This window comes from Glossina fuscipes, unplaced genomic scaffold (genome assembly GCF_014805625.2).
Source record: "Glossina fuscipes isolate IAEA_lab_2018 unplaced genomic scaffold, Yale_Gfus_2 28, whole genome shotgun sequence".
In the NCBI taxonomy this organism is placed as follows: Eukaryota; Metazoa; Arthropoda; class Insecta; order Diptera; family Glossinidae; genus Glossina; species Glossina fuscipes.
In genome coordinates, this window is record NW_023998423.1 from 9,551,460 (window position 1) to 9,564,062 (window position 12,603).

Genomic DNA, 12,603 nt, shown 5'->3' on the forward strand with positions numbered 1-12,603 from the left:
AAACTCGGAAGTGAATTGAAATTCAATTAAAACTAAGTTGAAATTGCCCTGGAATAGAGTAGGAATCGAACTGAAATCGATTTGAAAATGAATGGAAATTAAATTGGAATAGGATAGGAATTGAAAATGAGTGGAAACTAAATTGAAACCATCCGAGTTTGGATTGAAACTGAACACAAATTAAATTGCAAATGAATTAAAGTTGAATTTATTTGGAATCTAAATTGAGCTGCAGCTGAATTAAATTTAAATTGAATTCGAAATGGGATTGAATGGAAATTGAAATAAATATAAAAATAATTTGAATTGTATTAAAATTAAAATAAAACTTGATTGAATCTTTTTCCAGACATAATCTCCGCCCACACATTACGATGTTTTCTCTTTCTTTGTGAAATTACGCAATTTCCTAACTCTAAGAGCTTCTGTGCTTTAAATTCGAAAAGTCAAAATAGAAAATCATTCAAACACAATTCGTAAGAACTAGAAATGTAAAATGAACCTAAATACAAGTCGCATCTATCGCTGCTATTATGTGCTGAATACGTCAACAGTCTTATAAAAGCCCCTACAAGAAGGGAAAAAAAGTCGAGGAGCGAAGCTCTTGGAGTATGTGAAACTACTCTGTATGAATAATAATTTCTTGCTTCTCTTACCAATGCACGATTCTTAGCTTAAATAACTCATTCCAATAGGAGACACATATAACAAAATGTATTCTACAAAATTTTATGATTATTTAAAGAGTTCTCGTTTTAATTGGCCGCAAGGCGATTGGAATTTTTCTTCTATTAGCATTACTTAAAGCGACTCGATTTTTGTTAAAAAAAAAAAAAAAAAAAAAAAAAATGGAAAACAAAATTCACTCTGAATCTATCGATATGAGGGAAATCCTGTCCAGACAGGATATGCATGAATTGCAGTAAAAGTGTGCATACGAAATATTAGTTCAATAAAAAAATTCCACATTTTTTCGTATGTAATGAAGCGACATTAAAATGCATTTTTCTTAAGTTTCGAAAAAATACGAAGAGTCATGCACGTATGTGAGTCAGCAGATTATATACACCACAAGCGCTGTGAAAGCAAATGACATGTTATGGCAATAAAACTATAAAATTAAAGTGCAAATAAATTTTTGTAAAATTTCTTATACTTTATACGTTCAGTCTCTTGTACTCTACTCTATCGTAGTTTTTATTTCATTTTTTACATTACGAACAGCACAAAATATTGATGACATTTATTATTGGCTTTATGAAAATCCTCTCAATTCAAGCTGTCAAGTATAGTACAAGGCTATCCTCAACTTGGTCTCTTCCTCTCGAATCGCTAAGCAATGCATTGCAGAATAATAAGAAAGAAAACTGAAGCTTCTGCTTTTTCATAAATATTCTCAGCTGCCGTTATATTCGATAACTAAAAGCAGCACAAACATCTTTTCAGATAAGCTATCAATTTTTTCATCCATTTTTTGTTTTTTTCTCTTTTTGTTTTTTTTTACATCATCCAGTAAAATATTCTCGTATATATACACATATATAAATATGGTGTATATCTGCTTGTTAGTGTCTAAAAATTGTTCTCATTTTAATGGTTTTGTAACAGCTACAACACCACCATCAATATCATCGTCGTCATCATCATTATGATCATGGAGTCGTCTTATGTTATATCTTGTATGTGCCGGTTTTTTCCTTCCCCCCACTTTCATCTTTTCACTGTGCTAATACAGCCAATAAACTGTTATCCCTTATTTTTAAAAGACATAAGCTTTAAATTATTAGAGTATAAGCGTATTTTCAAATATGAATTATATGCAATTCTCCAGGAAAGTTATAATAAAAATGCATAAAAACTATTTATAAAAAAAATAAAAAAAATTTTAAAATATTGTTCTAACGCAAAAGATTAGAAATGAAACATGAATTTGCTATAATAATAAAAATTTATTACAAGATATATGCGAAAATATTTTTAAGATATTATTTTTTAAATTTAAATTATGTAATAATGAAGGCAATCCATTTTCTAAAGCACTTACCAGCCAAACTTTTGCTTGCCAATCGATCAGACGAACAGCATGATAATGAAGCGCTGTTAAGAGAAGAAAACTTTATTTTGGTAAACAAAAAATTACTAATAGAATTTTTCATTTTTCTCTTTTAGTTCAACTTACATTAACTGAAAGCGAAAGAAATTGGCTTTGAAGGGAATCTGGCAAAAATACTAGGAAATAACTCGGGAAACTTTTTCGTAGTTTTAGAGCAAATCAGTTCGTCTTACTAGACTATTTAGCGCCGAGAAATTAATTTCAAAATTCTCGAATTTGTAGGCATGACCGGTTCAATTCTTTGTGTGACTCAAAACATACATTTTTCAAATGAAGGCATTGCATACAAAAGCTTTATACCTTATATGACTTCTGCTATTACCATATATATTAAGCAAAGGTATTCAGTATTTAGAAGGCGTTGAGATAGATTCACATTTTATTATATTAATCGATTCAGAATCACTCGCTGCATCGATTTTCGAGCTTATCTGACCGACTTGTTTTCTTATTGCAGTTCGGCGCGATATTTTGATATCTCGCTCAAGGACAAACGGTTTTGGAAATGGTCCGAATCGGACCACTTTTTCGATCACTTCACATATAACGCCTTATTTGGAAAAGCTTTTATATGAATAAATATAGGATGTTGTAGCGTTTTTAATGGCAGGCCCTGTTTTACTACTAAAGTGGTTCTACTAAAGTTGTTATTTTGTAATTAGGTTTTTCGAGTTGGCACCTAAACTATAAAGCGTAAGAAAATTATTATTATTTTAGGTAGGTTTTGTGAAAAACTAAAACCGCTCTTCATCTTGGTGCCGCAGATCTAGCTCATGTTATTATATCTACATAATAGTTGGTACAAGTTTGCCTATAAATAAGGCTCAATTACCAATTGATAGGTCAAACAGTGTACCAAGGTGTGCTTCGTATATGAAATTTCTAAGACAAATTTCGAATTAAATTTCAACCGAACGGCAACACTTATTTTGTGTCAAGTGAAATATCGAATGAAAGCGCTAATGCCTATGTCCTTATGCTGTTATCGGCTATTAGACAGACAACATTGTTCTTGTGTCCCTAACTATCTGAGCGACAACATCGTTCTTCTGTTTCTTCCGTTTTGAGTACTCCAATGTACTCCATGAGAAGCGTGGCCTCGAGCAGAAACGTACATTCGCGATTCGACGACGAAGGTATGGATCAATTCGTTCACTCTTTCGCTGCATACGGGTAAATTTGCTGTGTTCCAACTGTCCGTGGCTAGGATTTTTTCAGCCAGCGATTTTGGATTACCTGTGCACCCCTCTTAGGCGCTTATATATAACGCCGTTTTTTTATTTCTTTAAAAAATGCTTATTTCATTTGCAAGTGGTACTGGGTTGTGAAAATTTCCAATTAAGCTCAGAGAGAAACAGTCCGTATTCTAATTAGATCTGAAAAGAAAAATTTGAAATTTTTTATTTTCAAGGAAGATTTGGAATTTTAATTCTTATCATAAGTACATCAGGCAGCCGTTATATTATGTAGAGAAAGCCAAAAATTATCGAATTTAGCCGTTGTATGCATTGATACTTCGGATTGTTTCATCATTTTCAACAATTGGTGTCGCTACTCAAAACACACGCAAAGGCCTATTATATAGAACTTTATAGAAATATTGAATGTCGCGGTCTCTCAAGAGAGAAGGTTCAATTTTCGGCCAAAAAAGGGCACTCATCTATTATTGAAAAAGCTTTAAATTCATTTTTCAAAAAGATCCCAAGTATTTCTTGTAGAGAACGATGCTCAAAGCATACTCTAAACAGTTGAATAAACGAAATCAATATTGTGGAAGTTGTTCCATAGATCGTTTTCATGTTTTGCGAAAAACGTATTTCAATTTCCAGATGCTTGTATATTGTCATACATTGTTCAAACATCAAAATTTTTGGAAAATTTACAACAATTTAGGGGATTACTTAAATTAAATAGAAAAAAAAAAAAATGGAGTTTTTAAAAAAATTGTACAGTTGACCAAAACGAAATGTTGAGAAGAGTGAGATAAATACTGAAAAATACGTCAGATATGTATTACAGTAAATGTCGTGATGACAAAATGCTTTTATAAAATTTTATGCTTGAAATCTTCTGTGAAATTTAAGAAAGCGAATACCTTGGTTCTCTCTGGGAAAATTCTCGTTAAAGATATCGGCAAAAATTTTCAAATCATAAGTAAACATAGCATTTGATTAATTAATAACGTAAGTCTCCAAAAGTATGCGCAATTATTGCATGACATGTCTTGAAAGCGATCAACGCGATAAAAAATCGAATAAGCAATACATCCACTGAACCAATAAAGCTTAGACTAGGACGGAAAGTGGACAAAGCAAAGGTAGCCTAATTGATTAAAAATCTCCGACAATGACGTATGCTACGCTTATCACATTCAAACACATCAGTGTTAATAACAGCAGGAAGTCATTGCAGTGTAACCAAATAAAACGTTTAATTGCTCGTAAGCCTTTGACTCTTAGATCAAACGTATTGAACACAATGTGTACAACAACAATGGAGCCTTTTTCTACGTATTCCTCTTGCTCTTCATTGCTTTCAACTTAAATGTCAAACGCTCAAAAGAAAGAAAAGATCTTAAGTGGTTACCTACAAGGTAAGGGGATTTTAATCAAAGCCGCTAAACGGGTGAGAAAGTTGAAAAGCTCATCACTTCGTTTTTTTTTTTCGAAGGCACAATTGAGTTTTAAGAATTGAAAAAATTCTAAAAAGAGCTTTGAAAAGGGCTTAGGGCAATTGTAAGCGCTTGGACTCGATTTTTTTTTTTTTTTTTTATTAAAAGACCTTTGTGTTCCCTTGTAATGAAGACCTGCTGTCCCTAAAAATTCATGATTTTTTCAAAGAGTTATTAGCCTTTTGACAGGGAGAAATTTTTTTTGAAGCGGAAATCTTATCATAGCTTAATTTTGTTTTTTTTTTTTTTTTTTTCTACTTGAAAATATTATGATGTAATCGAAAATTAAACGACATGAACAATTGCAACTAAGGGAGAACGTTTTATCTTCTCTCTCTTGTTGGCAAACGAAAACAAAACAGTCACAAAAAGTAACTGAATTGACATTCTTTTACCTTTGATTATGGTAAAGATGCACTAAGCACACAGTCTATGTAGTCATGGTAATAATAAAATGTTTATTGCTGTTCTTATTGCCGACAGAGAGAGAGAGAATGCCTGTAACAGTATAGTTACCGCAAAGAAAGGACTAACAGCAACGATACTCGTCTTCTGCATATACACAACTGCCTGTAGATGAATATTAATTACTATTTGAAAACTCTTTTGTATCTTCGTTGTTTTTTTTTTTTTTTTTTTTGTTTTTTGCTTGTTCCCTTTCTGTGCTGGATAAGCAATCAAGCTGCTTGCAAAGAAATAGGCATAGAAGTGAAAAGAAAGCCAACACACCCAACCAGTACACAGATCAATGGTATGTTAACTAAATGGCCATTCGAATAGGAAAATTAACATTTGACGGAGGCATAGAATTATGTAAGGAAAAAGGCAAGGAAACTGACCAAAGGCATAAGAGACTAATTTTAAACCTTTAGTTAATGGAAGTGTAAAGAAATTTTCAATTATTCCTAAAACATTTCTTTTATTTCCTTAACTATTGTCCCACGGGTAGAAGTAGCTCGCGGATATAGCTGTGAAGAACTGCGTTTCCACCTTGGGCGAGTATATATATATATATGTGTATATATATATATTTTTTTTTTTTTTTTTTTTTTTGGCTAAGAGAAAAGTAACTAGAGTTAGTACTGAGTTTTATGATGACAAAAATTCGTCATAAGGCAAAAGAATTTATCCATATTTTCTTTAACACTCTATGTATCCAGGATACAGGAACTTTTCACGGCATTTGCTAGCTTGCCTATTAGTTGGTGCGTTAAGATAGTAGTAGTAGATCTTAAAAATTTTACCTTTGTCTCGATTCGGTTGTAAAAATATTCGTGATTCACACAAACCGTTCTTCTTCTCTTTCCGCTCTTCATCCTTTTCTTGGTGAATCTCCTTTTCTTAAAACACTGCAGCTGTGCATTTTCTTATGAGAAAAATTCCTAATTATCCCATAATCGTACCTAGCTCGCTTAAGGTACATATTTTACTTTTATTTTTTCATGTTACATCTCAAATATTCCTTACTATTCTTATTACGTACTTCGTTACTGTAAAAGAAATATTACTTTTTTCTTTTTGCAATTTCCTCAGATAAATGGTCGCAATCACTTTAGAATTAAAAGAAAAACGTTGTTTGTTAAGCCGCTCTTGAACTTTTATGGTTGGAAATGTTAGCAATTAGTCAGCTAATGCTTGCAATTTCAAAGGCCATTTGCTTTATATTATACCTCTGGGCGGCAATTGTCCCAAGCATTGCCTTTGTATTTTAACGGAATACACAGAAAGCCAAGACATTAAGAATCTGGCACATTATCTGACATGCGGTTCTCATCGGTCACTTGTGGTCAGTTTTGAAAAATTATATCGATATCCTTCTTAAAGAAAAATTTTTCGAATACACTTAGTATGCTCTTTTTTTATTGACTTGGACGCTCGCTACAATATCCGAGAATGGTATTTAACTGGGAGAAATTTTAAATGATCTAAACAGTCATAGCACAGAGCCACAATGTAAGCAATGCATATTGGCTGCACCGTATAACTTGGCAGACATAAACATGTAAAGACGAGAAGTGTTTGGTGGATTGCGCTCCCCAGAAGTGCTTGTTCGTCCGCTAATGTCAGATATAGGCTCGTCAATATATCCCAGGGATTCATTTTGCTAGCTTACCTTTATATATTAAAACTTATCTCGACGAACAATAGTACATCGCAGGTCTATATTTTGTTTGGTGTTAGAAAATCAAAATCTGAAACCTTTTATTAAATTTATTCCATACCAGTCTAAGTTAATCCAATACAAAAAGTATCTGCGATTACAATCTAACCTCTGCGGCTCTAAATAGAGATTTTATAAAAACAAAATCAGTTCGGTAAGATCTCATTTTTCTCGAGTTTACTCGAAACTGAGAGTTTAGTTAAAACATTTAATTCTATAGTTTCTACAGCCTGGTCTACCTATACGAGCTCTTTTCCCGCGTTCAATAATAAAAGGTTCGGCTCCTAAACATTGGAGAATTACACGAATAGTTTCGGACGACAAAACTTCAATCTTTACTTTACAACGGCTGGATCAACAAGAAAGAGGAAATGCTATCGTATGGCTTGATAACCTTATTCGGAGTTTTACCAGGTGACTTCAAATACGAGAACCGTTCCAATCCCATGTTAAATATTATATTATACCTTATTACTAGCTTAACCATCAAAGTAGAATTTATCAAAGGAGGAATACGTAAAATTAAGTAAGTGGAGGACCAAAACGAAATTGTAACTTTGATCCTCACAGACAACAATTGAAGATGAAAAAAAATTGAACCGCAATGCTATCATGGCCTTAGACCGCAGGCATTGCAGGAAGAAGAGGTAAAGTAAAAACCTCTTCAAAAGTGGAACTCAGGAAACCTAGAAAAAAAATTGAGCACTTGAATTAGATTAGCAGGAGAAATCAATCGTAGTTCAAATAAAACATTTGAGTTTAAAGGCAGTTGAATGATGGATGCCGAGCTGCTTTGTCATTGCTCAGCGCTTAGATGTGGGTTACACTCCATCATCGATCGAAAAGTATCGTTAACGCCCATACCGATGATCTTCCACGAGATTAAAAGCTCTGACATAGGCCCGAGCATTCACTGTTATACGGCAATGTAATGTCTTAGATGCCCTATAGTCACTGCCTGATAGGCCTTTTGTAACAAACTGATGAAGATTATTGGATGTCGTCGCCTGATATTCCACGAGAGGTACGTTAGCTACTAAGATCCCATTCGATGCGACATATTCTACTTGTTTGGTTTAAATGGACAAGTAAAATTATTTGCATATAATATAATATGGCAGAACCTTCCGATCCTCTTTTAATGGTATACACCACATTCTGAACCTTGTTTCATAATAGAATACCAAAGATTATAGACATATTTTCCATAAGACCCTTTAGGGTTAGGATCCAAATTTAGCAAAATTATTTTTCCTATCAAAGGTCTTTTTGTCAAAAAAACCGATCTGGAAGTTGAGTAAAAACTAGATACACAAACATCAGATGATTAGACAGAGGGACAAATCGGATTAAATCAACTCAAAAAGTGATTTTAAATTGAACAAAAAATAAGAGAAGCTTTTCCTACATGCTACATAGATCGGAACAAATTTAATACATAGCGTATTAATAAATCTTTTCATTTGTTTTATATATATATATATATATATATATAAAATATAAATGTACACAAACCATTAACATAATTATTTTTTTGTTTTCATATCATTCGTTAAAAGATTTGAATTACTATTGAAAAATGGATCAAAACTTTATTGAGCTTTCAAAAAACACCTGTAATAACGTTGTCAAGTGATACGTTTGTCCTTTACAAAATTTTAAAATAAAAAAAAATAAAAAATAGATAGAGATAGTTTCAACTTCTTTTTGTTCCTGAGTCAATCAAAGAAAAACTTAATTTATCAAAGATTTTCCGATAAGAAGTTAAGGTGTCCTATCGTAGAAGGCTACAAAAAAAAAAAAAAAAAAAAAAACAAAAAAAAAATGGAACAAAAAAAAAAACGGAACAAAAGAAAAAGTTTATGGACAAACAAAAAAGTGCATTACTTTGCTAACAATTTTTGCTGAAATTAAATCCTTTAAATCTCCAGCAAGCAACTCAATTTTCGTAATTTTCGAAAGCAGGCTATGCAGGCACCAAAGAAAGAAAATTGACAGCATATAGATTGAATATTTTGCGTTAACAGACCAAAGAGATAGAGAAATAGATGTATATAGAGAGATGGGCGGGGGGAGGGGGATAGAAAGAGAGATAAAGATAGAAAGAGAGAAAGCGAGAAGGAGACAAGGAGAGAGAGATATAGAGTTTAAGTGCAAGTGCAATGCAATGCTTCTGGGTAAAGCAGCGGGCTATTCAATGTACAAATCGTCAAATCTGTTTGGAAAATGTGCTAATGAAAAACCATGGCAGTGAAGTGGAAATTTATGCATTTGCCTTACTACGTTACTATGTGTTCGATGCATTGTTAGCATAGAAATCAACGAATTCTCGAACCAACATCGCAATATTACGCTGCTACGATTGCAACATTTTATGGTTGAAAACAAAGAAACATTTGTGAAAAAACCCATTTGACGTTGAAGAGTGTGATGATGTGTAAAGGTCCACCTGAAGCTTAGAAGGCATTGATGAAACATATGAAAAATATATAAAAAGTTAATCCTTTAAAATTCATTAGTTTATAGAAAACACGGTCATCCCAGATCATTAACACGTTTTTCGCATTTTTTTTTTTTTTGTTTTTTTTTGTTTTTTTTTTTAATTAAATGGATAAATATTGTTTATCTTCCGTCATGTTTATAAAACCAAAACCGCATAATAAAAAAACAACAACAAAAACTAAAACAGTGTAAAAATCGCTCAAAAAACCCACAAACAACTGCGAAATTGAAAAAAAAAAAAAAAAACTATAACTCGCCATCGTATCAATTTCAATTTTGTGCACTTGAATGCAATTGAACATGCATTTCAATACATATGCACACAAGCTATACTCTGGGGGCCTAAAATATATTAAGCTTTACAGACATAAATATAGCTACGATATCCATTAATTGTGAATTTATATGACTACGAGTCACAAAGCGTAAAACGTATCCATGGATTTTGATATTTTCAAAATTTCAATATTTTTTAGATCGATTAAGTTTTCATATACACGTCTGTACACATTTTCACATATATATATATGTATATATTTTTGCGAATGTGAGTGCATGAACATCGAATTTTTGAAAAAGGAAGAAACCAAAAACATGAATGAATCTGTATCATATGCGATAAGGTAGGATGATACATATGCCTATTCCCTTTTTCAATGGGAGGACTACAATTACCCATGTTAGAGGATTATCTACGCTTGTGTATGTGAGAGAATTTCGCATTGTTGATCAACGAACTGAAATGTTTTTCTTTTCCGATTATTTGCTTGCATTGAAAATTTTAAATGTAACAAATAATACAAAAATATATTTGGCTAACAACGAATCTTTAAAAACCCGCCTATAAGCTAGAAATCAAAAAGTTTTCAATAGATTGTCATAGTCAGTCCATATACCTATTAAATCGTATATTAATAATAGGTAGCGCCTATGTATGCATGTTATTACTTTATTTGGTTGCAAGCTAAAGCGACAATCATGCATTATTTAGAAGAAAAAAAATATTAATCGTAGACAGAGGAGTAAACTATGTTGGTTCCTTTTCTGCTAAGCTGGTTTTCATCATAATTTCAATGAAATTTCATTTTTTCATGTATTTAAGTTAATAGCTGCACTTGTAGTGCAGTGTATGTTAAGTTTAACGCAAATAGACCCATAGGCTTGTATATCCGTCCTTCCGGTGTCTACTCACACATCTAACCTCGCAAGTTTTGCAATAGTTTCACGAAATTTGTTGTTATACCGATATATTTTAGTCCAAGGATAAATGCTATGGAAAGCGAATGGGACATGTAGTTATATAACGTATTATTGCATGAAAAATTTGCAATTTTCAAAATTTCTTGATAAAATTCACCGAACAACAGTGGAAGGGCCAGTTTCTTAACTCAATCTCATATAATAGCCTGACTAGCAATTCACCTTAACCAGTCTGGACTAGGTAGATCTGTTTTTCTTAACTCCATCCCATCTAATCGTTTTCATTAAAAGTAATCATTTATATGTTGAAAAATCCATGTAGTCTTTGATACTAATAGATAAAGAATACAAATATCTCATGTTTTTCACATCCTCTCATGAAAAGCACGCCTTATGAAAAATCGGCATATTTGACTGGTGGGTGGATTTTCATTTCTTCTAAATGCTGCAAGCACCAACAAGAGCCTAATATTACTTGCACCGCGAGTGCGCACATGGTATGAGGTATAAAAAAATCATTCTGGATACATCTAAATACTTTAAATTAAAGATAATAATTTATAAATTAAATAAAGTATTAAATAAAACTATAGAGGTAGACGTATATATATATATATATATATATATAATTTTCATGCAGTTTTTAAAATACACGTAACGAAAGAAGCTTAGGTTAGCTAGCATAGGAAGCTAAGTGCAGTGCAGTGCAGTGTGCAGTGTACGCAGCAGAAAATTTGAGCAAAACAATGGCTTTTCCTAACAGTTGCGCTTACCTCGTTTGTACGGGAACAACAGGACTACTCCAAAACAAAATCGCGTTAGTATTCGGCTTTGCATTAACTTTGGTCATAATCCATTACGGTTTCAGTCAAGTACTATGCTGAATGGCTTGGTTACGTTCACTCATTCATATTTATATACACATAAATTGCTTCGCTTAGGCAAACCTAGATGTTGAGTCGACCGGAAATTGAAGTTTTAAAGCTCTTCACTGCTTTGCAGTTGTAATGCATTTGGATAATTCTTGCCAAAGGTGGATAAGTTGAGGCTGCTTTCTTTTTACATTGCAGGTTCGAAGGCCAGCATATTCTTAGACCAAATAATAAAATCTTTACGCAATACTGACTGACCTGAACGCTGCCCATATTTTGTACTGTAGTATGTGTTACTGTGCAAGTATAAATTCTAATATACTTTTGAATATTGCATCTGTAAAGGGGATAAACTTTAAATCACAATCAATCGTCACGTCAATCTTGCATTCAAGACATGAGACAAATTTCAGCGATAAAGTCTTTATGCATTACAAGCCATATAAGAACTTCTCCTTTACGCAATTCTAAGCCGCTTTAAAGATCTGTAAATATTTAATAGAATATCGTTTGCTAAACTAAAAATTTATTTTTTATTAAATTCTTTATAGATTTTAGAGGAAAAGAATTGCTTACCTGTTCTGCGAAAACAATTTTAAAGCAAGTTGTAAACATATGATGACTGTTCATTTTTTTTAGTCCTTTATGCACCTGAGAGTGCATATATATATATATATATATATATATATATATGTATAGAAAGCTACCTGAGGCTAGTCAATAACAGCACTTGTCTATTACGACCTATAGCAGTGTGCCGAGCATTTTCAGTTCAACAATCGTCGCCGTCATAGTCATCGCTATCATTAACATTGTCTGCTGTAATAGCCCACTGCTGGCCATTTTTTTTTTCTTAAATGTGTGCAATTGTAACCATTCTGCAGACAAACTGTCTGCAATTTATTTGTAAGTAATTTATTTTTCCTTTTTTGCTCTCTTCTTCTCTTCTTTTTTCTTTCCTTGCACATTTCTTTTCACATTATAAACTCTACTCAAGTTGTGTTGTAGTTTATTACTATACTTGTTTTTGCAATTTTTATTTTTGTTGTATTTTTTTTTTTTTTTTTTTTTTTTTTTTTTTTTT